This window comes from Parasteatoda tepidariorum, chromosome 2 (genome assembly GCF_982258835.1).
Source record: "Parasteatoda tepidariorum strain Cologne lab strain chromosome 2, Ptep-v5.0, whole genome shotgun sequence".
Classification (NCBI taxonomy): domain Eukaryota; kingdom Metazoa; phylum Arthropoda; class Arachnida; order Araneae; family Theridiidae; genus Parasteatoda; species Parasteatoda tepidariorum.
Genome location: NC_141756.1, coordinates 115840270 through 115864450, shown reverse-complemented (window position 1 = coordinate 115864450; position 24181 = coordinate 115840270). Strand labels below are relative to the sequence as shown.

Below are 24181 nucleotides of genomic sequence, written 5' to 3'. Positions count from 1 at the left end.
CCTCGGCTTTGAATATATTTGTTTAAAAGAATTTTAATTTTATGCAAATATGTTTCTTAGTTGACTGATAAAAAAAAGCATTGTGTCTGAAACATTGTTGTTTAATTTAAAATAACCATAATTGCCATCAGTCAAAAAAGGCTGTGTATCCCTACTAATATGAATTATAATAATAATTTATTTTATAAGATTTTTTAATTCACTGTGAGCTCTATTCTCATATCTATAAGATAAATTTCATTTCAATGTGGTAAGTGCATACCATGTTCTGATTTCGCACTTTTTCTAAATTTCTCCTTTCCATCTTAATTATTAATTCCTTATTAATTGATATTAATCTAATTCAAAATAAATTACATAAATTAAAATGAAAGGGATGATTATAAATAGTTAACAAATCTTCAATTAATAAAAAAACAATTTTATGCATATAATATATATATATATATTGCAATTTTATGTATAAGTTATTTTGAATTTATCATATGTTTACTAATAAGATTAACTATTTTTAAAAATAATTTGCTAGTTTCTTTTACATATTATGAAGTCTGCCATAGTGAAATGTTTTAAATTTTCGATGTGAAAAAGAGAATTAGCGAACGTTTTTCTTCTCTTTAGGAGCAATTATATAATTTTGTGCTTGCACTTATTAAGCAGTTTATATTGTTATGCATACAAGTGAAATACTGTGTCCTTTTGATTTTTTCTCGTTTAAGCGAATGAGAACAGTCATGAATCAAGTGGGCTAATTAAAAAAATATGGATCTATGATTAAATCGGCAAAAATAAACCAAATTTTAAAAGTGATGATTAGATTGCCTGAATAGAAAATTGCGAGTCGTTATTAGACTGATTAAAAATATCAGGTTTTTCGAAGCCCTGGTAAAAAGAACAGCAATATCTGTTAAATGAATAAACCTTTTAGATTTGCTATAATATTAGCAAAAATAAAGTCGCACAATTGAGTACAGAATATGTAACAGGATAAAAAAAAATTAAAGAAAATAAAAAACTTGGATTTACGATAAAATTGACACTTAAGCACATCAAAAGTACTCGCTTCGAAATTTGCGAGTAGTTATAATATCGTATTTAAAAGATTGGGATTTTAGGAAACGCGTAGTAAACCAGCAAGTTCTAAAAGCAACTTACATTAACTATGAAAAGGTATCATAGACCTTTAAAAGTCATTACATTAATTCGAAAGTATTACGTTATTCTTTTGCTGCGTTAAAAATATTGAGAAAAGTGATCGAAACTTAGATTAGACGATTCTAAAACTTCGGTGCACTACTTAAAAATATCAGTACTTTACTTTTAAAAAAAAAATCTAAGTTTTTTATTACAATCTGGGGTTACCGCGGGTAGTACATCACTATACGACAGGGGTAAACAACTTGCGCCAGCTGGTGAGTCACTTGTTTTGCATCCGTATCATATAGTATATCATTTTTGAATCACGCACCCCTTCCCCGAAAAAGTAAAAAAAAAAAAAGTTTCCTTTATAATATTAGTGTAATTACCTATTGTAAATTACCTACCCTGATGGATAGTATCACGTGATAGCTCATACCAAGCAAATTAAAAGACTATAATATGAGCATGTTCTTTATAAAACTGTATGGGTAAATTAAAAATAACTTTTTCGATTTTAATTATTTGAATGTGTAGAAATGCTAAGAAAACACGTTACAACAGTTTACCACCTTATCTCCAGCACAGCATTTTGTGTTTGTCCTGGTAAAGGTCAATATGAGTAAAAATATTTAGAGTACATACATGACTTTCTTTATATTTAAAATGTATGTGTGAGGACTAGATTCGATTTTAAAATTTATGTTTCGGAAGTAAATAAAGACACCAACACCAAATATTATTTTACTTACATCCACCAGTATATGAATAACCTGCATTAATATTAATTACAATGAATATCACGCTACTTTGTTTTAACTGCAGAATTAGAACCAAGATATTCGGTACAGGGAATAATCAATTCTCTTGAAATACACCATTTTAACAGATAGTCGTTTCTTAAACTGATACGGAAAAGTTAATTCTTTTTGTAGTCTATTTAGTCTGTATAACGACTTCCTGTAGATCCCAGATCATTATGAAATCCTCCGAAATGAGGTTGAAGAGCGTTGTTTAATTCGGCTGGCAAGTCTGGGGCACCCCCGATCCCTTGTTGTATACACTGTAAATAGAAAGTACATTATTATTACCTCTTCATAACACATTTTTTACAATTATAGAATGATAACAAAGACCTCCGCTTCTTGGTTTCGTGTGATAGAGCCATTAAATAATAACAACAAATTAATAATAAACTAAGAAAAATTGTATAAACTTTCAAAAATCACAAAAATGAAAACTAAATAATATAAAAAAAAGGAAAGAAAATCTAATTCTAGTATTTAAGCAAAATTAATAAATCTATGAACAGAAATAAATAACTAAATAAAATAAAATATATAAATGAAATAAAATAAATAAGAAAAACATTATAACTAAACTAAAAAATGAAAAGAAAAATTAGACTAATATTTTGCCAAAATTAATTGCAATAATACAAAACTTAATACAATACAAACCTAAAAATTTATTTCAGGGTCTTGGCATTATACACTTCGTAACAAAGTATATTAAATTAAAATAAGTTCACAATGATATTAAAATAAATTTTAAGTAAGATAATAGTTTTTGGTTTTAATTTGAAAAATTAATGATTTGTAATTCGTCGCAACTTTCTAAAAAATCAAAATAGTGCAATTTACTTAATTATATTTTATTGTTTTATTTGACAGCTGGCAAGTTAAACAATTCCGTCAGCAATTGAAATTTGAAAAGTCGAATGAAACAATGATATAAATCTTCCCTCGATACAATGTTAAATGGTTAAAAGGTCAATTATTTCGAACAACTTGACATCTTCCCCCGATTCGAAAATTTTGAATAGATTTTTTATTCTTCGATTCAAAATCTAATTTAGATATGTTTTAAGATATACTTAGGACATATTATGATAGAGTTTATATTATACACCCATTAATTTTTTTAAATATTTTTTACTTAAAATTACGCAAGTTATATGATTATATGCAATTCTTACTGCCTTCCTCTATCTTTCTTGCCGTCTTAACAAAGTAAAGAAATAAATTCGATTTCTAATAATTTTAATAAGTTAAATTGTTTCAAGCAGTAAATCGTCCAAAATTATTTCAATTCTGGGGTTAAAAAAAATCATTGTCGCGGTTTAATTGAACATTAATGATAACACGATGAACATTAATGAAAGCACGATAAACATTAATGAATTAACTCCTTACTGCGAAATAAAAACAATTTCTATTTAAAATTTATGAAAGAAAACGTATATTAAAACTATTTTCTGAACATGATAATTACAGCTATAAAATAATTTAAAATTCAAAAATGCATATACTTTATATGATTATTAAGAAAAACCTAAACTTAGAAAAAGAAAGAATTTTTGATATGACGATTCTAAAATTAGGACGGTTTTGGAATTTTTTTTACAATTTTCCATTTTTAGTATTTGCTGTTAAACAAAATAAGTCCTACCGACCATTTTACTGCTATAAAAATACTTTGTGAATTGTGCTAAAGTTGAAAAATAATATTACAAGCTTCTTTAAATAAAATTTTAAAAAATTCATTTTTTTCTTTAAAAAAAAAGGCAACTTTCTTAAAGATAGCGGGAGAGAATAAGTTTGAACGTCAAGATAAAATTGCAACTCATTAATTTTTTCTCCCTTTAAAAAAAGCAAAGTAACCTGTTGTAGTTTTTTTTCCTTTTTTTTTGAGTTGCGCATATATGCATTTACTTTTCATTACTCTAATAGGAAACAATAAAAAAGATAATCAATAATTTATAATCAATTTTTCGAAAAAATAGAAATGCTTACTAAATAGTCAGCTGTTTTGCATCAAGTAATTCTAAAGCAGCAGAATGTATTTAATTTCTTCATAAGGTTTTATTTTCAATTAACTAGTAATAATTCTAAGCTTTCTTCTAATAAAAACTTGACAATAATTCAAAAAAAAAAAAAAAATAGTGGCTTTCCTCTCCATGTAACGCAAATGCAGGTTAGTTCCACCAAAAAGCCCTCCATTTGCAACTAAACATTTTTTTTTTCAAATCACTCTTATTTTTCTCATTCAAATCTGGCTGGTCTTGAAAATGGGTGCCTATATTTGAGAACGCTAAACATTCGCTTTAAACACTGGCAATCTCAGAACTTGCTTAACGTAAATGACTAGTGACATGAATTTTCGAGGGCCCAAAACATGTCGATTTTTACTGACATCTTCATATTTTTTGAAGTTAAATGTCATTTTTCATTTGTCCACTTTAGAGTCTTGGTATTATCAACTTAGTAACAAAGTACAGTCAAACCCCGCTATAGTGAACCTTCAAGGGACCGAAATTTTGGTTCACTATAACCGGGAGTTCACTATATCCGTTACGCAGGCAATTTAACTAATGGTTCCCAAACTCCTCCCTTTTATTACACATTATTCAAATAAATGACTGAAAAATATTATGCAGTCGCAAAAAATGTGTTATTTTTCATTTCTTCGTCTTGCGTACAAAAAAAAATTAGTAATCTTTAGCTGATGAGCAATCCTCAACATCAGATATGGAAACACTTCCCGACTCTTAGATAATTTTTCCTGAATTTCCGTTATTCCGCTTTTTAAACCTGCAATTCGAGCACATAAAAGTAGTCTCATAAAATCGCTTAGCAAATTCATCGACATTTGTCCAGATACTGGAAGATAGCGGCTTCTTCGATTGGTGAACCACTTCAGTAATGCTTCTTCAACATCCTTGTGATCTGCTTTTCTCCACTTTTTTCTGCCATCTAAATTTTTTTCATGAGCAAAAATTAAATGCCCATTTTTCCATATGTTACAAACTGCAGATTTGGATAGTTTATATTCCCTGCAAATATCAGCTTGATTGCATCCATTTTCAATTTTTCTGATTATGCTCATTTTACCATCAATGGAGAGTTTTACGTTTACTTCTCACCATAGTTAAATTTGAGATACTTGTTTGCAGGCTTTTTTTAACTGAGCTGAGAGCAAAAAGGAGATGAAATGAAGGTCTTATCGACACAGATTAGCATCCAACCCTTTGACCAATAATGAATAATTACTCAATCCCTCTGACAGAAAATACATATTCATCCCACTGACACCTTACAGGTGCATCATTTGCCTGGGTTGGAAACATCTGTTTGGTTTGTTAAGGGATGTGAGAGTGAAATAAAAGAAGCAAACAATAAAAAAATGCTTATCGCTACATTCCTCTATATAGCTGGTTCTAAAAATCAGTATATGAATTTATTTTGAAGTAGAAATTTCAAAATTATTACAAAAAATTTTTTAAAAAAATCAGTTGATCACTGAAAGAAGTTCATTATATCCAACTTCCTTACTTTTTTGGTTCACTATATCCACATAAAATAACATTATACATGTATAGCAAGGCACGGGACCGAACATTTTGTTCACTATATCCGGGAGTTCACTATAAACCGTGTTCACTATAGCGGGGTTTGACTGTATATTGAATTTAAATAAGTTTACACGTAAGTTTTATGTAAGATTTTGGCTCCTAATTTGAAAGAATAATAGCTTATAATTCGTCGAATCCCTGTGCCGTCGAGCAAATCGAGATAATTGGGTCGGCTGTTAATACGACTGTTATAAAATAAAATAATTTAAAAACGAACGTTTAATTTAAAGAAAAACCTACATTTACTTACTAAAACAATTGATTAGGATAATATGGAAAATATAATCTACTTGATTGTGTTTCGAAATAAGATTTTGAAAAATGTAAAAAATATAATTTAATAGTTTGCAAAATAGTTAGCTACGAAAACACGCAATTATGAGATAAAGTTTCATAAATATAGGGATACACACCTTGCGGCACACGGGCCACATGCGGCCTGAGCAGCAACCGTATGTAATTTTAAAAAATGAAATGAAACTAATTTTTTTTTTCCTCTCTCCTTTTTTTTTTCTTTTTTTTTCTTTTTTTTTTTTTTTTTGAAGATAAAAAAAAATGAGATAGTTCATTTAAGTTTTTGACACACCCAATCTCAACCAATGTAGGTTTTCGATCCCTTTTTTTCGATGATTATCTCTACGGATTTACGCATAGTCTTAAAAATACCATATTTTTAACACGACATTATTACAATACACGAACGAATTTTGAATTCCAGTTGTCGCTCTCCATATGTGCCAAATTTAACGTAAATTCAATGCTCTCATGTAGTTTCTGAAATTACGATTTTTTTAAAAGATATTTTATGTCTTGAACTTCTGCAATGGGGCATTTAAATAAATTCGTTTTTGACCCTCTTTCTTTGCGCAAATTTTATAGCAAATTTAAATTACTATTACTACTCATTTTCCACGAGATTTTTAAAATTTTGATATTTTTTGAGCGATATTATTACGAATCGCTCATTTGGATAATCAATTATGACGTGATTTATTTGTGCCGATTTTGTCACAAATCAAGCTATTTATAGTCACATGATTTAAAAATCATACGCTATTCGTACTTACGCGTTTTAAAAATCATACGTTTTTATTCTTCTCGCAATTTAAAAATCACACATTGTGATTCGCTAAAAATCACGTTCCGTATTCACATTAACGAGATTTAAAAATCATCCATCGCGATTCGTATTCATGAGATTTAATATCGCATATCCCGATTTGTATTCTGGCGTTTAAAAAATCATACGCTGTTACACTTCTCGTAATTCAAAAATTATACACCACGATTCGTATTCACACGATTTAAATACCACATTGCGATTCATATTCACGCGTTTTAAAAATCCGACTTTGTGAGTGTTCTCGCAATTTAAAATATCAATTTCGATTCGTATTCACGCGATTTCAAAATCACACATCGTCATTCTTATTTACGAGATTCAAAACTCAGGAAAGGAAGAGCACCATTTGGGACAAATTTCCAAAACTGATAAAGTTATCTGCCCAAGTTTAATACAGCAGAGAACAATAGCTTCTGTAGAAAGACTGTTTTCCAGAATGAATTGGGCGTGTTCAAGATTGTGGAGCAGTCTTTAAACAAAATCATTAAATTTTCACTTAATTGCCCAAAAAAGCTATCAGACAATTACATAGGAAATATTAAAACAAAAAAACATTTTATTCACTTTTAAAGAGATTTTAAAATGGTTAAAGCATTAAATGAAATTCTTACCAGATCCATTTAAGAAAAATGACGCAAAACCTACAATTCCCCTTCATAGCTATAAAGGCTGCAGTTAATCCTGTGAAATGCAAAGAAAAAAAGAAATTTTTAAATGAAATACTCAAAATTTCAACTAACACAACAAAAGTTTATTTAGGACACTGGTATACTACATATGTGACTAACTGTAAAAAAATAGTAGCTGGAAATATCAGACTAAATAGTATCCAATAGGGCCACAATTAGGCAAAGTCGAACCCTGTTTATGGATCCCGGGACAAATTTTATTGAGGGCCAAAAACAGTCATAAAGAGACCCTCAATTCAAAACTCTAGTTTAAACAGCTTATAAACAAATTCTCGAAGAAAAAAAAATTTCTACAAAAATTATTAAAAAAAAAAAAAAAAACTACATGTTTTGCAAAAAAGTTGGAAATAGCTCTCAGGAGTTCCGGACCTGGAATAGATATCCCTGTCTTCATTGTAGACAGGGCCGGATTAAGCGTAAGCGGGGCCCTAGGCCATACAAATTTTTGAGGCCCTTAGATTAAATTTTTTTTCTTGTATATTTTTATTTATTCAAACATAAAAGCATTTATATTTGAATACGCTTTCTTAAATGAAAAAATATAAAAGCATTTATATTTTTTCATTTAAGAAAGCCTATTTAAAATTAAAGTAAATAATAATAAATTAAATTTTACTTTATTTTGTTAAATTAGAACTGAAAAAATTATCGTATTTTATTAATATATATTTGAAATTGATATTTTTTGAGAAAATCATTGTTTTTCTTAAATTTTTAAAATTTATTTTCATAAATTTTTTTTAATGGGGCCCTCAATCATTGGGGCCCCAGGCCATGGCCTAATGGGTAATGCGGTCCTGATTGTAGAAATTCTCGGATCAAACTGCTGTAAAAAGCACACCATCACTAAGGGTGCTGGTATATTTTGAAATCAAATCTCTAGTGAAGAAGAAACATTAAAACCTGTTTGATTGAAGTTCGAAGGTGTTTGGAATAATTACCTTTAAACTACACTCTACAATGAGAAAAACAAATAGAGTCAAAACTTTCAGAATATGGTAAAATTTACCATGTTCCTGGCACTGTGTTAGCACCAAAGAACTCAATAATTTTAACCGAAACGCTAAGAACCATAAAATATGGTTTTACAATGTATGCTAAAATAAGATAAATTTGATTATTTTATCACGATACTATTTTGGATTATATATTATTTTGGAGGATCCGCAGATGGTGTTTGATTTTCTGTCGGTGAACGGTCTCCTGGACTTGGTCTAGCCTTGTTCTGGGCCAAGAGGAATAAGTACCACCACTATGATGCTCACTACGTGCTCTTGCGCGCCGAAGCCTATCAATTAAAAATGAAAACTGTTGCCAACGCGAGAAAAGAAATATCATCGATTTTATTGATACATACGTATTAGTGTTTTATATAATATAGACTAGCAAATGCCTGCAGCTCCGCCAGCTTACGTTTTTATTTTCTTTGCGTGTTAGGTTTTATTTTGTAACAAAAAAGTATTTTTTCGCTGTAAATTGTAGCCTAGCAAGTGTGTCAACTCTTTAGCTAGCTAAACCTCCAATTTTATCTGTGTACAAGGTCGCGGAGATTTGTTGCTTAGTTTTTACGTGAAAACGTAATATACAAACAGACCAGGAGGTTTATATACAGACCACTACTATGGTTTTGTATACAAACTTATTTCCGCTATTATAATATTAGTAACGGAGTACGGGTTTTATAGTGCACTATTTTATTCTATTTACAAATTAATTAAATTAAATTAGTTTGAATTTAATTAATAAATGTATAAAATGAACATGTGTTTTTTTTCCTAGGTGTTTCACAGTACACTTCACTACAGTTAGAAATTTAAATTTTTTACAGTGAGTCGCACTATACCAGCTGTCAAAAATACATTTGAAGTTGATGAATTTACAAAAGATCAATATCAGGTAAGCAGGGGGTCTACCCAAAACCGAAAAACCTGGCAAGAGGTCTAAGAGACAATAAAGTTCAGGAACCACTGATTTAAAGAAAAACCTAAATTAAATTACTAAAACAATTTATTGGTATATTATCTAGGCAGTAGTGTAGAGAATAAGATTTTGAAAATGTAAAAATACAATTATATAGTTAGTAAAACAGTTAGTGGCAAAAACACGCACGGGCAGGTAATTTAGAGATTACGTTTCATAAATGGGTGCATTTTTAAACCAAAAAAAAATGCTTAATTAGTTTTAAAGATATGACTAAAAACGCAAAAAGTAAAATTAACATTAAAGGGTCAAAACTTTCATCCGCTCACCTGTCTGAACTATTAAGGTCACAATTTCCAGGTATCTCCCATATTTTAAATCCAAATATGAAAAAAATATATATATTCAGAGAAAGTACGATTTTGTGTCCCATTTCGTAACTTACTTAATACGTAGTATATTTGAGGTCACCCTTAGTAATTATTGAGACTAATACTTGGAAATCCGATTATATAAGAAAGGAAATCATATAGGGTGATATCCATTTTCACCCATTTTTTTATTTTTATTTTATAGCCGTCGTTGAACAGCCGACCCAATTTCATGGGTTTACGACTACTTACGTTCAACTCCGTAGCCTTGTAATTTTGAACCAATCCAGAAGACAAGGAAACTCCTGGATCAGTACCCCCAGAGGTATTGATTTGTTGTGAGAACATGGAGGACTTTGAGACTCGACAGATTTAACGTGCATCAGTCACCATTTACTGCACGGGGAGTCTTCGGCCGGCGAGGATCGAACCCACGACCTCTTGGATATGGGCCCAGCGCCCTACCGACCAGGCTATCCCGGCCCATTTTCACCCATTGGCAAAATGGGTCTTGTTTTGAATTTGATGGCGTCCACACACTTTTCAACTGTGTTCAAGAGTAAACAGCGTTACCATGGCGACCGCTGTTGTTTTTATTTTCACCAGCAGGCATTTTTAATGCATTTACATACCCTCCAACTGCTACGGAATTTCCGTAGTTTCAGAAATCTTCTTTTCAGACGGTAGCAAAATTAATGTCTTAATATTTTAAAAAAATTAATTTTAGCGTAACTTGTCCACTATTACTTATAAAAGTGCAGGCTATATGGCTAGATTCTTAAGTTCTGATAAAAGTTTTATGAGAGATCCATTTGCTTTAAAAATTTCTACTTTGGTACGCTACCACTAGAAAGAATTATTTTCAAAATCCTCATAAGTTGGAGGGTATGCATTTACATAATAATAATTTAAAATATTTTTATATTCCTTTTATTATTAACGTATAATGACTGGTTTTACCGGTGATTTCAATATAAATAAGAATGCTGAAGAAGGAAAAGTATTTTGAAACTCGTACATAGGCAGGATATGAGAATCAATCCGACGACAAACATCATTGGAGACCCATGATTTGGAATGTTGTGGCGTTTCACGGAGTCAATCCAGAAAGAAAAAGCATTTGAGTTACCAGTAATCGTAATAAGACGATCACAAATTTTATTTAATATTTAAAAATAATATAGTCAAGAACATCCACGTATGTGGTACGTATAACTAAATTTATGACAGCGTTCAATAGTCGAGTGAAATCTCATAGCATTATGAGTATTTATTTATTTTTTTTTTCTTTTGTACTTGAACACTACCATAAATTATGAATATAATATATTCCTTGATAAGTTAATTAATTATAGTTTACAAAAAACATAAATATTTGTTTAAATTTCGTAAAAACATAAATATTCGTTAAAAATTCTACCACTTAATTCAAATGTTCAATTAAATTATATTCGTTATTTAGAATAAAATACAGGGTTATTCATAATTCCCTCCGCCTGTAAACGCCATTTTTCTTTACTACAACTGGCTTCAGTGGTACATGTTACTGCCATCTACCGGCAACTGCTTAAATTAAAACTTGAATACTTTCGGAATAATTACATATGTTCTTTTTTGCCACATTCATCTTCGTTTTTTAAATATAACGCTTCGAAACCCCAGAGGGAATTATGAATAACCCTGTATATATAAACAGGTTATTTTAGTATGTTTTAATATATCTACATTCTAGTCCGTGCAACTCAGTTTCAATTAAAAGAATATTTCGATCTTATTAATTCAAAACTGAAAAGTAAACTTCGAATACAGTGTTTTATGATAATAGTGTTTTATGGTCATATGCTTTGGGGAAAAGAGTTAAAATAAGAGTAACTGAAAAATGGTTTCACACATAATAATGAAAATGATGATTGTTAATCGTTTTTTTACAATATGATTGCTTTTGTACTTTTATTTTCACTTACTGTTTAAAAATTATTAAACTGGATAATAAAATTTGTTTTTAATAAAGTGATTAAAATTTCATAAATAACCTAGGAAATATTAAAACATTTTATTCAATTTAAAGAGATTTTAAGATGGTTAAAGCATGAAAATGAAATTCTTACCAGAAAAGTGGTGTTGTACACAAATTCTTCTCCTTCATAGAAACATAGAGGCTGCAGTTAATACAAAAATATCCTGTAAAATACAAAAAATCCTGTAAAATAATCCTGTCCTATAAAATACAAAATCATACATAATCCTGCAAAATACAAAAAAAAAGAATATTCAAAATTTCAAATATCACATTAAAATAAAAATTTATTCAGGGCACTACGTATTGAATATGTCACATGTGGCTAACTGTAAAAAATAGTAACTAAAAATAGCAGCAGAAATAGTATCCTCAGAAACAAATTATAGTAGACTAAATAGCATTTTGTAACGTATCAAGTTATATAAAGAAACAATTATTTTTTAAATATTTTTTTTAATAAGAACCTCAAAATCAAAAGCTAAAACTATTCTCTAAAAAATCAACTGCTCTCTATTGCTCCATTAAAATCTCGTGCTTTCAATTTTAAATTATAGCGTTAAATGTTTTGTTTCTTTTATTCATGCTTTTGTTATCCAGATATTTTATAATATTTATAACTCCTTTCCATTTGGAAAAACTTTTCCATAGAAAGCAAAGGAAAAGTCATTTATGAACTTATTTGTGTTCTTTAAACTTTAGGTTGAAACCAATGTATTACGTAATAATCAAAACAATTCACTTTTAAAACTAAATTTTCTAATTGTCAAATAAAATGCAACATTCAATTTTTACATTAGAAGTGATGTCCAGTCCGCAAAAAAAAAAGATATCACCCTGAATAACTTTCGTTCTAATAATCGGATTTTCACGAACTAAGTGTCAATCTTAATGGTTTCTGGGGGTGACCTCAAATATGCTAATTAATTAGTGCTAACTATTAATTAAGTTACGAAATCAGACACAAAAACGTACTTTCTCTGAATAAACCTGTATTTTTTTTTACATATTTGGAATCCTGACCCTTAAAAAGACAAAATTTCGAAAAAAATGGGTTGTAAATTGGGTCGCAATAAGGATTTATATATCTGGCGAAGACTTAAAAATATGCCAAATTACCTCGCCATAGAAGGAGAAATAACTTATAACAACCATAAAGAAACTAAATGATTGACAAGACGGGAAACATAGTGCTTCTTGTTGCTAAGCAACCAAAAGAATTTTTCGAGTTGCTTTCTGGGCAACGAAAACAAATTGTTTTTGTTTTTTTAATCTCCTTTAAAAAAGGAAATTTAAATCAATTATTAAATTATTTTTGATTCTCCAAGATTTTAGAATCTTGACGTTGAACTTTTTTTCTGACATTATTTATTTTTTTAAAGCTGTTTTAACGTCATTTGTGTGACAGTTTTGAATTAAAACCAAATTTTCATAAGTTATTATAAATTTATGAAGAGTTGTAGGGTTAGTTGCTATAGCACCTCACGTCGAGTTTCTTAGGTAAGGGAAAGAAGAAAAAAAATGATCAAGCAAATGAGGACCCGAAAAAAGATAGCTATTCTGATGCATTATCACAAAATTTTATAGAATTAACGATATTTATTTTCGATAAAATTGTAAAACTTAGTAAATGTTATATGGCATTTTAAAAGCATTTATATATATATATATATATATATATATATATATATATATATATATATATATATATATATATATATATATATATATATATATATATATATATATATATATATAATAAATCAATACATAAAAAACACGATGAAAATTAAGAAAAACAAATAGTTTTATTTATTGCGCATAAGCTGCAAGTAAATAGAACTCATAAAATAAGTTCAAAATGTAGAGAAAACATGGGGAAAATTACAGAACAATAAAAAATGGAAAAAGAAAAATAATAATAAAAATAAAATAACAAGAAACCGGGAAAAAAATTCTGAAAAAAGGAAAACAAAATTCTACAAATATCCGGAAAATAAATGTTATAATCTTTTCATCAGCTCACACGATTATATCCGCAAAAAAGAGTGCTTTCTAGTATATATATAACCAAAGTATATATATTCTAGAAAGCCTGTACTAGAAAGCCAAAGTATATATAGTATCTAGCATCAATATAACCAAAGCAAAATATATCAATACAATAATATACACTTCATAATATTTGCAAATGATATTAAGTAAGCTTAGTTTGCAGTAAAAAGAGTTGATGTTATTTACACACTCCTTTCGTTAGTTCTTTAAAAAATATGATTAAAAGAAAATTAGGTTTAGAATACCCTTTATTAAACAAGAGTAACGATTGTTACAGTTTTTACAATATTTTTTTAACTCTGACACTCTTTTCATGAGATAACTTCTTTTGCCAACGATTTTGTCCTTTTTTTTGTTAGTTGAAACCACCTTACGCATTCTTGTAATTTTTACATTTTATCACTGAAATTTCAATCTCGAAAGACATGAAGTGACCCCTAGTCCAAACAATCTAAGTTAAATAGTTAAGGCCGAATATTACGAAAACAATTAACTACTCTGGTTCAATGAAACAATTATTCTCGTTTTTTTATTACAAAATATTAGGAGAAATTTGTATTCATAATTTCTTCAAAACGTGTGTTAAAACTATGATTATAAGTTATTTAAGAAGAAAAAAGTCAAATGGAGGAAAAGAACTATTTTTGAGATGATGATTTTAAAAATAGCACGTTTTTCGAATCTTTTGACAATTTTTTATCTTAGTGGTTGTTTAACAAAACAAGGCATATCGAACATTTTCCTGATATAGCAATATTTCGTTGAACTGTGCAAAAGTTGAGAAATCATATAAACAACTTTTTAAGCAAATATTTGCAACATTTTAAAGCAAAAGGGTAACTTTCTTTAAGTAAGTGCACAAGAATAACTTTCACTGTCGAAATAAAATTGTATGTCTATAGTTTTTCGTTCATTTAAAAAAAAAAAACAATCTGTTGTGCACACGTACGCATTTACTTTTCATTACTCGAATAAATAAGAAGCAATAAAAAGAAATTAATAATAATTTATCTTCATTTTTCATAAACAATAGTATTCTTAGTAAATAGTCAGCTGTTCTGCATCGAATGCTGTTGTGTGTGATCAGTAGAATATTTTTTATTTCTTAACAAGATTTAATTCTCAGATAGCTGGCAACAATTCTAAGTTTTCTTTCACTAAGAACTTAGCAATAATTTAAAAAGTAATTTTATTTAAAAGGAAAACATAAACTAATGAACTAAAACTATTGATTAGTATATTATTGGAAAATAATAATCACCGAAGAGCCATTACATTATGACCACCCTGCTAATAACATGTAGGATCACCTTTAGCCCTCAAAACTGCTAGCACCCTCCGTGGCATTGATTCCACAATGTGCTGATAGGTAGTTTGAGGTATCTGGATCCAAGCGCTCACCAACTGGTCCTGCAATTCCCTCACATTGCGAGGGGGTAGCGTGGCAGCACGAATTTGGTTTTCCAAGTAGGACCACAAATGCTCTATTGGATTAAGGTCGGGTGAATTTGGGGGCCAAGACATGATTTGAAAGTCACTGGAATGTTCCTCGAACCAATCCATGGCGATTCGATCCTTATGACAATGTGCATTATCGTGTTGGTAAACACCATCCCCCGCAGGAAAAATTAATGTTTACATACATGGTAATGTTTACGTTTACATGGGGTTCTAATGTGCCCCATGTAAACGTTGTTCCTGGGAGAGAAACCATGAATACCTGAAAAGCTCATTGTTATAGATTGAGGGTGGTCATAATATAATGGCTCTTCGGTGTATATGGTAGAATAAAAAATAAGATTTTGCATTCAAATTCAATTAAGAAGTTAGAAAAATAATTCTGCGAAACACGCGCAGATGGGTAATTTACAAATTTATTTTAAGATTAAGGCGATATATAAGATGTAAAGAAGTTTTAAGATAATTAAAAATGCTGACAACGTAATTTTATTAATATTCATAAAATATATATTCAAGAAATTGATAAATATATTATTCCAAATCTATGCATACGCGTGTATATTATTGAAATTGTATCAGTTATTGAAAAACAAAATAAAAAAATAATCACATTAAATAAGCACAATCTGGGGTATAATCATATTCTATCAGAAGCATGCTTTTATGAAACTACAAATTCCTTGAATAAAGTGTTTTTAATTCAAAATGTTTTATTCAAATTTCTTCCCTAAACTGCAAAAAAATTATTAAGAAACATTGTATTTTATAGTTTGAAAGATATAAAAATAAAAAGATTAGCAAACGATTATTAGCAAAAAAAAAAAATATGAATGAAATTTTACGCTATGCACGTGAAGTCAAGTTTCTCGCAAGTTTATCACATTTTAATATTAATCGCCCCATTATTCCAAATGTCGCCAAATTATTTTTTTAAAAATAATTAATTTTAATTTTTCTCAGCTCCTAATAAATAAAAACAGTTGAAACTTTAAATTTTTCAATTGAAAAATATGTAGATTAATATGGTATAAAAAAATTCCTACCTTATAATTCAAAAATTTTTCATCCTCAATTTAATTAATTAATAAAAAATAATAATTAATTATTAAAAATTATTTTTTTCATGAAATTATCTTTGGGTAAAGTAGTTTTATGAGTGGGTGTAATTTTTTTTGAATTGCTTAATTAGCTTTTAAAATATGACTAAAAACGCAAAAAGTGAATTTAACATTAAGGGGTTCAAACTTTGAATCGCTCTCCTGCCGATGTTTTCTATTAACTATTAATTAAACCTCTCAGAGCAATCACAAAACATGATTTCAATTTTTTTTTCCGGTCGTTATTGCTACCCATTTTCACGTAATTTCTGAAATCACGATTTTTTTAAAAAAATATATTTTAAGTCTTGATAGTTTGGAAGGGGACATTTAAATAAACTCGTTTTCGACGCGCTTTATTTGCGCAAACTTTATTGCGCTTAAAATAAGGGAAAAAACACCATCTGGGACAAATTTTCAAAACTGATTAAGTTATCTGTCCAAGTTTAATACATCCACAACAATAGCTTCTGTAAAAAGACTGTTTTTCAGGATGAATAGTGGAGCAGGTCAGATGATTAAGTATATAAAATTATCACAATATTTGAAATAGTATCTAAATAGTTTTTCATTATTAAGGAAAATCATTTCCTTGAAATAAATGTTTTCTTTCTTCTTCTTTTTTCTCTCCGCCCCTGCCTCTTATAATTTATTTAAAATTAATGTTTTAAAGATGGAGTATATTCCATACGAAATGTTGAATCTTATTTTGCGCTGAAAGGGCTTTGTTTTCATTTTAATAATTTTTAATCTCACAAACTTTCTTTAAACTTAATAAAATAAATGTAAGTTAAATATTTAACTAAACAGAATATCTTTAAGAAAATTTAATTCTATGATCATTAAAATTTTTTAATATTAAAATTTGTATTTAAATAGACTTATGTATTGTAGTAAGATAAAAAAAAACACGAATGTTCCCACTGTTTTTATTTATTTCAATTTATCTGAATTTTTGTTTTCCTGATAAATTTATTCTGATTTTCTGATTCTGTTTTTTTTTCCCTAAGTAATAAGTTTTGTCGTTCATTTAAAACATTTGAAAGTTTAATTTTATGCTAACATATTACAAGGTTAACTGATAAAAAGAATTATGTGCCTAGAACAATGACGCTTATATAACAATTACTACCTATAATTGCTCTCAACATGTCTGCCTAAAAACGTGAGCATGCTGCCGTTCATTGCTTAATCTACAGCGCATGTGGCCCTTCACTCAAAAAGGTTGTGCTCCCCTAATATAAGGGTGCATTTTTTTTTTAAATTGCTCAATTTTTTTTAACGATATGACTAAAAACGAAAAAAGTGAAATTAACATTAAGGGGGTCAAAACTTTCATCCATTCTCCTGTCTAAACTATTAAGGGCACAATTTTGAGGTTGTGTCAATCTCTTATATTTTGAATGTTGAGAATCCAAATACAGTCAAACTCCGCTATAGTGAACACGGTTTATAGTGAACTCCTGGATATAGTGAACGAAATGTTCGGTCCCGTTTTTGCTATACACGTATAATGTTATTTTTTGCGGATATAGTGAACTAAAAAAGTGAGGAAGTTGGATATTATGAACTTTTTTCTGTCTTCGACTGATTTTGTTTAATAATTTTGAAATGTTTACTTCACAATAAATACCTATACTGATTCTTAAAACCATCTATTGAGTGAAATGTAAGCATTTTTTCTTGTTTGCTTCTTTTATCTCACTTTTCCATCCCTAAACAAAGGCCAACACAGGCAGATGTATGGAAAAATTTTGCCTGCATCAGCCACAGATTACTAATTTTTTTTTTGTACGTAAGACGAAGAGTAATAATAAAAAAAAAATTCAAAATAAAAAATAATATTTTTAAAAACCACGTTTTTGTAGTGGAGAATAATAATTAAAAAAAATTTGAAAAACGAAAAACGTGGGCGCATGAAATACATAACAGTAATGTTATATTAGTGTGTGTATGTGTGCTCTTGAGAATATGTGTATGTATATTTGTAATTGTAATCGTATCTGAATGTGGATGTGGAATATGTTTGTGTATATGCATATGCATGTGGATGTATATGTGGCTGTGCATGTTTATGAGTGAGAAAATGTGTATATGTATGTGTATATATACTGTTATGTATTTCATGCACCCCACGTTTTTCGCTTTTCAATTTTTTTTTAATTATTATTCTCCACTACAAAAACGCAGTTTTTAAAAATATTATTTTTTATTTTGAATTTTTTTATTTTAAATTATAATTTTTTTAATTTTTAATTTTTGTTTTATATTTTTTAAAAGTTATTACTTTTCAATTATTATTCTATCACTACAAAAAACGTGGTTTTGTTTTCACTCGCATTTAATATATTCATTAAACACACACTAACGTCCCTACAAAAAACGTGAACTCCCGGTTATAGTGAACCGAAATTTCGGTCCCTTGAAGGTTCACTATAGCGGGGTTTGACTTCACTATAGCGGGGTTTTGTTAAAAAAAAAAAAACATTCTGAGAAAGTACGTTTTTGCGTGACTTAATCATTAATTAGCGTACTTGAAGCCACCCTTAGGATTGTTGTTTATTTACGTCGCACTACAGCTGGTTGCACAATGGGTTATTGACGACGATCTGGGAAGCATCTCTGAGGATGATCCGAAGACATGCCATCCCAATTTTGACCCTCTGTAGAGGGGATGGCACCCCTGCTTCGGTAGCCCGACGATCTGCGCGAGAAGTAGAGCACTTTACGGTAGAACAGTTTAACGAGGATCCATACCGCACACCCTCGGACCCTACGCAGACTTATCCAAGTGGTCACCCACCCGCACACTGACCGCAGCCAGTGATGCTTGACTTCGGTGATCTGCTAGGAACCGCGTCTTAAAGATCAGTCCACTGCGGGGTCACCCTTAGAAATTATTAAGATTATCACTAGTTCTTGGAAATCCGATCATTAAAACAAAAGTCCTTATGGGCGATATTTATTCTTTATTTTTTCTTTAAACACTGCCTGTAAATCATGATTATAATACTATATACCTTGATAAGTAAATTAATTACAGTTTACAAAAAAAATGTTTGTTTAAACGAGTTTAAAAATTTTATCACTTTATTTAAATGTTTAATTAAGTTACATCCGATATTTAGTACAGTTTTTAGAATAAAATATAAATAGGTTATTTTAGTATGTTTTAATACTTTTAATTATATCAACATTCTAGTCCATGCGGCTGAATTTTAGTTGAAAAAATCTTCTTAATTCAAAACTGAAAAATAAACTTGGAATACAGAAGTACTAGAAAATACTGTTTTATGATCAGATGCTTTGGGGAAAAAAGAGTTAAAACGGGAGTAAATGAAAAATGGTTTTACACATAAAGAAAACGTAAATTGTTTTTTTATTTTATATATAATTTGACTGCTTTTAAATTTTTATTTTCATTTACTTAACAAATTAACAGATTGCACAAATTGCAATTTTTCACATATTTATTTATTATTACTTAATTTATATAACAATAGATTATGAATTTTGACACAAACATTTTATGAAAACAAAAAATAATTTTAATGTCAAAATAATTAAATAACATAACTGATTGACCACTTTTAATTCTATCTATATGCAGAAAATAACTTAATATATAGAAAAGCTAATAATTATTTTTTGTAATAAAATTTTAGGTTTTTGGCAATTGTCGGAAACAAAGTCGAAAAGCAGGGCTCGGAAAACCGCCCGTCCTCGGCGGTCAAAAATTCCCCGCGGACAACAAATTTCTCGAATCCGACGTCCGCACGGACAGCCATTTTCCCGTTAATGTTCGCGATACATTTTCAATTTTTGTTATCTTACAAGAGTCAAGCACCTCACTTCTAAAATGACCCTCTAATCAAGAAATCCCGTTAATTCCTTCGTCAGACCAAATGCGCATGCTCACGTAATCGGTAACCAAAAGAATAGTTGATCTGTGCATTTGGACAGGTCTTAAACAAGAAGCGTTAAACGCAATTATGAACATCTACCTAAATGGAAAACCCCTTTCACATTTTTGTGCAGAAACCTCTGTAAATCATTGGCTTGATTGTGGAACTGACAAACGTCATATTTGATTAATTTAAAAAGCACAGTACCCTCGGATAAATTGACATTCCAGATAACTTGACCTTTGTCGCTTTAATTATTTCATAAAAGAAATAAATTATTTCACAAAAGAAATACTAGGTTACTATTAGTAACCTAGTATTTCTTTTATTACTGTATAATGTAATCCAAGTATTTGTAATCCTAGTAACTACTAATTCATTGTACAATTTATATAAATGTTTGTAATAAGTAGGAGAAAATTATATTTTTATTTATTTAGAAGCTACGGGTAGGTTTCAAAGGAGGACGGGTACATTGTTGGACAAGCCGTACTCGGGGACGGGTAAAATTTCTGAGTTTTTTCGAGCCCTGTCGAAAAAGATTTTTTTGACATGAAGGTTAAAGCCAGATAAAAGTTTCAATCGTCGAAAACTTGCATAACAGGAGTTATTTTCAGTTTATGAATACACTAATGATATACCACTCCAATACTTTCTTTACATTCAATAAATATTTTCAAAAAAATAATAAAGTCTTTTTCGTTGATTAATATTTTCACAAATACTAATTACCATTATTAAATCTCCGTCTAGAGAATTTTTATTATTTTGAGTTCCATAGCCGGAAAAAAATATATGATAATATATTACCCTAATTCGAGAAATAGAGAAAGCCGAAAGGATCAATTTATTTTTATTTAAAACTAGCCGCTTAAGGCGGCCAGCTGTCCGCCACGCTAAAGGTTTTCACTAATAAAGTTTTTTAAAACATAGCAGGAAATCTGAAGATTAGTTGACAATTAAAGTGTTCCTGTCCTCCAATTTTGTCTTCATATCAAAATGAACAGCGACAAATATATCAAAGCGAAGCGTTCGATTTACGTATCGAATATGTTGCCACATTTTTAATACAAAAGTTAAACTTTTCTCCACTTTGATAAATGTAAACTAATGTGACCCTTACAATTAAATTATTAATTCCTTCGTATATTATTGGTTTAAGTTGTCGAAAATCAATATTTCAATTCTAAGGTTCGCATTAGCATACATTTATAAGAGATATGCATTATTTTATAGTTTTTTGAATATGGCTCTTTGAAGACGAAAAAGCTTATGTTTTCTTACAAAATGACTGATAACTAAAAAACTAATCCAAATTTTTGAAAAAGAAAAAAAAATACTTCTTCATTATGTCAAAACACAATTATGTGCCGAGTTTTGTGCCTAGGCGAGGCTTCTGGGGCGATATATTGTGATTACAGACACACACACAGCCGCGTTTATTATTATGTATATAGAAAACAATGTCTATTTTCGATTATATTTCATACTAATTAACATGTGCACAAGAAATATGCTTATTTTAACCTGATTTCATTTATAAATAATATTAATAGTTTGATTTTGTTTTTAAAGTGTTAAGTGAAAACTTAATTAATTTGAATAGTATTTTTTCTTAATATTTTGTTTAAAAATTATTAAACAGGATAATAAAATTTGTGTTTAATAAAGTGATTAGATTTTCATCAATTACCTAGGAAATATTAAAACATTTTATTCAATTTAAAGAGATTTTAAAATCGTTAAAGCATGAAAATAAAATTCTTACCTGAAAATGGTGTAGCACGCAAATTCTTTCCCTTCATAGAAATAGAGGCTGCAGTTAGTCCTGTAAAATACAAAAAAAAAAAAAAAAAAAAGAATATTCAAAATTTCGAATATCACATCAAAATAAAAATTTATTCAGGGCACTGTTAAACTACGTATTGAGTACGGCTAATTGTAAAAAATAGTAAGCAGATTTAAATAGTAGGCAGCAAAAATAGTAGGCTTTAAAAAATTAGCAGTAGAAATAGTATCCTCAGAAACAATTTATTGCAGACTAAAAAGTATTGCAACGTAATCAAGCTATATAAAGAAACAGTTCTTTTTTTTATATAAAAGCCTCAAAATCAAAAACTAAAACTATGCTCTCAAAAATCAACTAATCTCTGATGTTCCATCAAAATCTCATTCTTTTAATTTTAATTTATATCGTTAAATGTTTTTTTTCTTTTATCCCTGTTTTTGTTAGTCAGATATTTCAGATTTTATAGCTTCTTTCCCCTTGGATGAACTTTTGCATAGAAAACAAAGGAAAAGTTATTTATGAACTTATTTGTGGCTTACTTATTATTACTTATTATCAGGGTTTGCTAAGTGGGCCCACTTTGAAAAAGCCCGCCCGGGTTTTATTGGGTGGGTCCACCTTGAAAAAACCCACTTGGAACGATAAATTAGTTTTTTCAACAAAAAAATTTTTTTTTTATTAAAACTTACTGATGCACATTTAATTTTATATAATTTATTGTGCTGCATAAATTTTTCAAATAGAGTTGCATGATTTATATGATTAAGTTTTTAATATTTGTAAAGTAAAGAAAGTGGGTTTAAGTGGGTTTTTTCAAAAACTAATATATTAATGAAATTAAATCAAATAGAAATTTAAGTAATATAGTCTGAAAAGATCAAATTTTCAACTATAGTTGCATGTTTTATATATTAATAAACAGGTTATTATTATTAATTCCTATGTTTAAAAAAACTGAAAAGAAAATTGAAAAAAAAATTTATTTTTTTTACTAAGTGATACATAAGAAATTAAAAAAAAATTTTTTTTCTGACTTTAAAAAAATATGCTAAAACTTTTTAAAATTATTTATCTAAAAATGAAATCATTTTCTTAGGGTTAATTATTTGAAAAAAAATGGGACGAGTAACTGATAGTCTTTATAATTTATATGTAATTTTAATATTACTTTCTATTAATATTATAAAAACATGGAAGACCATTAAATATTTCAGTTTTTTACTAAAGTCAAAAGTCAGATGAAATTTTAGTTTTTACTGATTATAATTATTTACTGATTATAAATTTATATTAGGTAATATGTATATATGTGTGTGTTTAATGAATATATTAAATGCGAGTGAAAACAAAAAGATTAATAAACCTGTTCCTTTTTTATTACTGCATTTATATTTTATAATGCTTGAGCTAAAAATTGTGAAACTTTATGTACTTACAATAAAGATTCAAATATGTATTAGTGATAATGCGTTATTTAAACTTAATATAAAATACATATAACAAAATTAAAATAACTTTTTGGATTTATTTCTATTTTTAAGCTTATACAACACTTTTTAATAAAAATATTTGCACAGTAAAACTTAAAATTTATGAGCACTAAATGAAAAAACCCAATTTTCCACGGGTTTTTTCAATAAAACCCAGGCAGGTTGGGTTTTTTATAAAATACCTGGGTTTTTTCAAACCCTGCTTATTATTACTTACTTATTATTAGGTTTAAACCAATGTATTATGTTATTATCAAAACAATTCACTTTTAAAACTAAATTCTCTAATTGTCAAATTTACTGCAACATACAATTTTCACTTTAGAAATGATGTACAATATTTAACTTTGAAACTTAAAATTTCTAAATTATTTTTACTCTTGCGGTAAACATTAGTGGACAATTCACTAGTAACTAACTCAATTCAGATATCAAACTAAAATATTCAAAATAAAATTAGAATGTAAATAAATACTATAATTTAACTTCTCATAAAATAAATACAAAGAAATATAACTATTTACATATATACAACAATATATAAAGACTGAAGCTAACTAGATCTTTTTATTTTATCAAAATGCTTATTTTTAGCTTGATGTTTAGTTGTTAGATTTTAGAGATGCATTAGTTTCAAAACAAACAATGTATTTAACGCTTTTTAACTTCACATAATTTGATCCAAACTCAATATTATTAATATTTATATACAT

The 24181-nt window shown here is 28.5% G+C and overlaps 1 long non-coding RNA gene across 1 annotated transcript; it reads right to left on the bottom strand.

Moving 5' to 3' along the window:
* Positions 1–960: 960 nt before the first annotated feature.
* Positions 961–22787, bottom strand: LOC147816086 (uncharacterized). Its single transcript, XR_015431033.1, has 4 exons — positions 21958–22787; positions 11763–11835; positions 7286–7355; positions 961–2200 (listed from the first exon to the last, which is right to left on the bottom strand). It is a non-coding gene; the product is annotated as an uncharacterized LOC147816086 (long non-coding RNA).
* Between the last annotated feature and the right edge of the window lie 1394 nt (positions 22788–24181).